This window comes from Pinus tabuliformis, chromosome 1_2 (genome assembly GCF_031772625.1).
Source record: "Pinus tabuliformis cultivar Carrire ecotype Pingquan chromosome 1_2, CPIR1, whole genome shotgun sequence".
NCBI lineage: Eukaryota > Viridiplantae > Streptophyta > Pinopsida > Pinales > Pinaceae > Pinus > Pinus tabuliformis.
Window position 1 is genome coordinate 1002890596 of NC_142298.1, and position 6004 is coordinate 1002896599.

General features: G+C 39.1%; 1 pseudogene; it reads left to right on the top strand.

The window, feature by feature from the left end:
- The first annotated feature begins 2888 nt into the window (after positions 1–2888).
- LOC149209474 (putative potassium transporter 17 pseudogene) lies at positions 2889–5547 on the top strand (annotated as a pseudogene).
- Positions 5548–6004: the final 457 nt, after the last annotated feature.

Genomic DNA, 6004 nt, shown 5'->3' on the forward strand with positions numbered 1-6004 from the left:
GCTCGAGGTGGTTAAGTTTGTTTGCCTATATATGGATCAATGTTGGATGTAGAAAGGGTTGGACATTTTATACAAAAATAGAGTTATTTGGGCCATTGTAAGACTTGTTACAGTAATAGTAAAACAGTGTTGATTTCTTCTCAAGATTCTCGATGGATTATTGTGTTCAAATATAATGGTGGTGTTTTATATTATATGTTCTTTTACAGCCTTGTTATAGCACAATCACTCAGAATTCATATCTTATGCTCTGACTTCCTGTGTGTTTGGCAAGCTGTGGTTTTTATGGAGTATGTTTGAACATTTAATGCAAAGAGCCTTGACTTCCATGAAATGACTATGTTTTTCTTGTTTACTTAGTGTATGAGACTCCATAGCCCAATGAGGACCAGTTTGATATGTATCCAACCAGCTTTTGTTTTCATGAATGAGTAAAGAGTTAGCCATCTGTTGTAGTGAAGGATTTTTATCAAGAGTTTGTGAGAGAGCCCTCTCTGACCAAAGAGGCTAATCTTTGGTCTAAAGTCTGGTTGAAAGAGTTACATGAAATCTTGCTTGGTTGCAGCCCTCAGTAGTGATTTTGTGATAACATTTTGGTGCGTCTGCTGGGAGCCTGAAGCTTACTCTCTCCCGAAATTTGAAGATTGGATTTCTGAAGGTAGCAGGAATTCAAAATGATTTTCAAGGCTGCAAAACTACCTTGGCGACTCCATTGTTGAAGAATTCAAGGTTTATACATTCATGGTGATTCCACTGGAGTTATGAAGGACCCAGAAGCTGCCATTCTTAGTTCAAGGATGCATACTTTCTAAGGAATGGTCCAAAATTCAACGGAGAGGATTTAAGTTTAACCTTGAATCATATATCAGATTTTTGTGAATTTGCGCAGCTTCTTAGAGTTAAACATGAGGATGTTTGCATAAGGTTATTCTATGATTCACTCCAAGGGAAATGCAAACAGTGGGTTGAATGCTTGCCTGCCAAATCCATTAAGTCATTTCAAGACCTTTGGCTCATGTTTTTGGAGGAATGGATAGATAGGTCAGAGTTGGTGGTAAACTCTCCTTCAGTGGAGGGTTTCAAACAATGGAATGATGATCATAGTAAAGAAGAAACAAATGAATCTTTTTCTTTGTCCTTATCCTCATATCTGAAATCCTTTAACTGCAAGTCAGAAGATAAGATGAAATTTTTTGATGAATTTGCCAAAGACATTGAGAAAGAAATTGAAGGTTTAGAAGGACAAATTCAGGCATACAGTTTTCATGATCATGATCATTATTCTCAGAAATTTTCTATGGCAGAACGTAAGGAGACTATGCTGTTTCCTCTCTCTTTCACGATTGAGGAACTGAACACTGTGGTTGAAGATCAGTTTGCACAGCTGGAAAGTTTCAAGGAAGGACAAGCTGATCATGTGTTCTGGGATCCTATAGCTGATTACATGGAAGAGTTTTACTCTCCAGTGTTTCAGTTTTCCTATGAAGATCAGAGACAATTTCAGTGGCAGCGATCATTACACTATCACATTGGCTCTGAAATCCGATACAGTCAGAGACAATTTCAGTGGCAGTGGTCATCACACTATCACATTGGCTCTGAACTCTGGGACAGTCAAAGAAATCAAATATCAGATGAGACAAATGATTGGCTGCATTGGAAGTTTCATATTGATTGAGCTGAGGGAAGTTTGAATTGTTAGGGTAGGTAGGTAGGTAAATGCAAATAAGCTCAAGGTCAACTGAGCATTTTTCAGTAGATGTAGCTTTCTTTCTCCTACAATCATGCTTGTTGAGCAAATTTCTGTTTGTCATAAATGGTTAAGGCACTGGAACTGCAGGTTCTTAGTGTACCACAAGGGCACACTATCCCAAGTGGAGCCACTGTTATCACTGAAAATGCTGTTGCCAAAAATTTTTAGCCTAGTTTAAAGACCGGGTGTTTTCGCAGCGTCTGAATTCTTTTTAGCAGTTTCGCAGCGCATAAATTCGTTAGCAGTTTAGCAGCGCCATCTGTTTTAGTGATTTCGTAGCGAAAACATTGACCTTGCATTGGCTGCGCTGCGAAATTGGGAAATGACAGATATTTAAGGGAAACTTCTAGAAGCACTACACAAAGCTGCATATGTGGCATTGGCAAGCTGCCCTCCAAATTGCCCAAATTGTTCAAGAGAAATCCAGATCCTTTGTTCCTCCCTGCACCGAAACAATAATTTGAGTGGATTGATTGTGTATAAAGCTGATAGTTAAAATTGAAGTATACTTGTATTAGTTTAATGTTCTCATTAGCAGTTGCAGAACAATGTCTATGGTTTAGTGGCTAATCTTCTGGGTAAATCAAATAAGAGTTTGTGCAATCTTCAATAGTTTATTCCTTTCTGTTGGGTGATAATGATATAAGAAGGGAATCTCATATTAAAGAAGTGATTGGTGAAGAAGCAGATGTTTTCAGAGGAAGATTCATTCGTAGGCATACATCTGTCATTGTGCATCATGTACCAACATTTTGGAGATTAGCTCTTTTGATATTTGATGGGAAGTTTGCTAAGGTAGGTTCAACAAATGGCGCTCCCGGTTCAGTGAAACATGAAGAGACCGCTAGACAAAACTCCTTTGAAGACGGCCTTGGTAACGTAAAGGATTCAAATCATTACTTGGAGGAAGTTGCTGGAATGGTACAGGACATTATATCTGGCTGTGAAATTAAGGGAAGGATTGCACACCCTTGAATGCAGTACAAACATTGTTTGCGTTACAAGCCAAGAAGACAGGTGCGGATGGCCTCTGTTTCAAAGAAAGTGTTCACATTAACAAGTGTTTATTGGCACTTGGAAATATCATAAGTGCATTGGGAGCGCGTAAGCAAGGTCAATGTCGCCCTTTCTGAACATGGACGTCCAGATTCTGGGTAATAGACAGCAGGCATATCAACACAAGATATCTCAACTTTCTCTTTTCAAAAGGGTCTTGAAGTCAGACATATATGGCGCCTTTTTAATGTTTCCTGTAGTATCCTTGATCACTTGCAGCAGTTACACTTGGTGCAAACGGGCGAATGGTGGATTTATAACTTCGACAGCATCAAAACATTAAGAGAGCACGTGGTAACATGCAATCTTATGTAATGAAAGCTAATGATGGATATAGCTGACATGTGGAAAGGGTGAATAGTTTTTTGGATGCGCCTAGTCGTCCTTATGATGGAGTTTCTTGTTCAAAACATCCATATGCGGTTTTGGATGATGTTCCTAGGTATACGGAGCTAGATTTAAAGCATTCCAGAGCACGCCAAAAAATGAAACATGCGGTGATCTGAGTTATAAATACAATGCAATTATTGCAGTTGTTTCAGATAGTTATCTGTGGATGTGGATTTCAAAGCCACAGCACCTCTTCGCACCAGTCCATGATATTGTAACGAGGATCACGGGAACCTAATAGAAGCTCAGTAATGGCGACAGTTTTGTTAAGCCGGCTAGCATTCTGTACATGTGTATGTTAATTGGAGATGGCATACTGACTCCTGCTATATCAGTGCTCTCAGCAGTGCAGGGGCTAAGAAATGCTTGTCCTTCTATCAGTCAAAATGCAATTGTAGCCCTGTCATTCGTCACTCTAATCACGTTGTTTATTGTACATAGATTTGGTACTTCAAGGGTGCAGAAGCCATGTTTGCAGATCTTGGACATTTTAACAAGTCTTCTATTCAGATAGTCTTCTTATGCGTTGTATATTCTTCCCTGATTCTCACCTATGGCGGACAAACAGCATATCTTATCAAAAACCCTTATGATCATGCTGATGGATTTTACAATTCGTACCAAATGCTGTGTACTAGCCCATGTTTGTCGTTTCCACGCTCGCAGCTATTGTTGCAAGTCAAGCATTAATATCGCTTCCTTTTCTGTGATCAAGCAATCTGTGGCTCTGGATTATTTTCCCCGTGTCAAGCTGATTCACACATCACAATATAAAGAAGGCCAAATTTACTGTCCTGAAATCAACTACATTCTCATGTCTCTTTGTTTGGCCGTAATTCTTGGCTTTCGGAGTGGAAATCAAATTGGGAATGCCTTCGGGGTTGTGGTGATTATGGTGATACTGATTACAACTGTCTTATTGGCACTGGTTATGATCGTTGTTTGGCGAACTCCTTTACCAGCTGTGCTTCTGTTCTTCACTTGCTTTTCTATCATGGAAGGCATATATGTTTCTTCTATGCTCATTAAAGTTCCACATGGAGGTTGGCTTCCTTTTGCAGTTTCGATTGTACTTGCTGTTATAATGTTTAGTTGGAATCATGGAAGACAGAAGAAAATTCAGTATGAAGTGACCCACAACATAGACTCCGGCAGCCTGGCTACTCTTCTCTCTGACAATGGAATTCAACGGGTGCCAGGATTGTGTTTCTTCTATACCCATATCATTCATGGTGTTCCTCCTATCGTTGGTCATTATATGAAAAATGTAGGTTCCTTGCATGAGGTAATTATATTAACAACTATCAGGTATGTCCCTGTTGAAACTGTATTACCACATGAAAGGTTTCATGTAGAAGGATTGGGATATAAAGGAGTTTACAGGTGCATTGCTCGGTATGGATACAGTGACTCCTTCAATATTGAGGGTGATGAATTTGTGGATCAAGTTATTCATAGCCTGGACATGTCTATCAAGTTCAGTTCAGTTGAGAAAACAGATAAATCTATCAACCTCTCAAATTTGCCTTTGGAGGACTTCATATCATCTTTACCATCTGTTCAACAGAATATAAGTGAACTAGCAAATGAAAAGGAGCACCATAACGTGAAATATGTCTATGTGTGGCATGCCCTTGCTGGTTACTGGGGTGGGGTCAAACCAGCTGCAGCTGGAATGGAGTATTATGATTCCTCCCTCGCTATTTTGGGCAATCAACCAGATGTTGTTTTGAATAGTTTTTTCAGTTTATGGATTAGGCCCTGTTCATTTGAAGAAGGTTTACAATTTCTACAATGAGTTACACAGCTATTTGACATCGGCTGGTGTTGATGGTATTAAAGTTGATGTTCAAAATATCATTGAAACTTTAGGTGATGGTCATAAGGGTCGTGAGTCTATTATAAGGCAATATCTTCAGGCATTAGAAGCTTCAATTGTTCGCAATTTTCCTGATAATGGCTGTATTGTTCATATGTGCCACAATAATGACGGGATTTACAGTGCGAAGCCAACAGCAGTTATAATTCAGGCATATATTTCCTCTGTTGTTTACAATACCTTGTTGCTAGGAAAATACATACAAACAGATTGGGATATGTTTCATAACTTACTTCCAGCAACTGAATATCATGGTGTTGTTCGAGTTGTCAGAGGCTGTGCAATTTATGTCAGTGAAATTAGAGCACTTTGCCAAATAGTGGTGACCAGAATATACTCTTTGAATGATTTCCTTTCCGCGCTAGTTATGATTTTTTCATTCAAATCCATATTACAGTTTCAGGTGAAGATGATTTTTGGAGTTGGAGAGGGCTATTTTGTATACAGTGAGCAATATATTAGTCTGTGATGGCCTTGAAAAGGATCATGATATTGTCAACAGAAGTCTTCATATACACAGACTGAAGAAGGAGCACGACATCGTCTTGCTATTGTACACAGTAAGTCGAAGGCCTTAGCTGAGCCGAATGGTATGAGAATGGAAAACTCAAACAAACTGGAAAGCTGGACTATTCACCTTCTCCGACAAGGAAACCATTGCAAGCTACGAATGGAACATCACAGTCATCTATAGAACGGATGATAATTAGTGTAGTGGCTCAAGTGGAATAGATACATTGATGGTTTTTATAGTGGAATGTTAACTGCTCGGATGAGGTTGAAATGTCCAATTTCATCAGCGCCAATATTGCAATTTGAAGACATTGTACCCTTTGATATATTCTACAACCTTGTTTCAATGATTTCAAGCGGGAAAATGAAGACAGTACAGAGTGTGGCTGTGAGACTTCACTAAAGGAAGAATA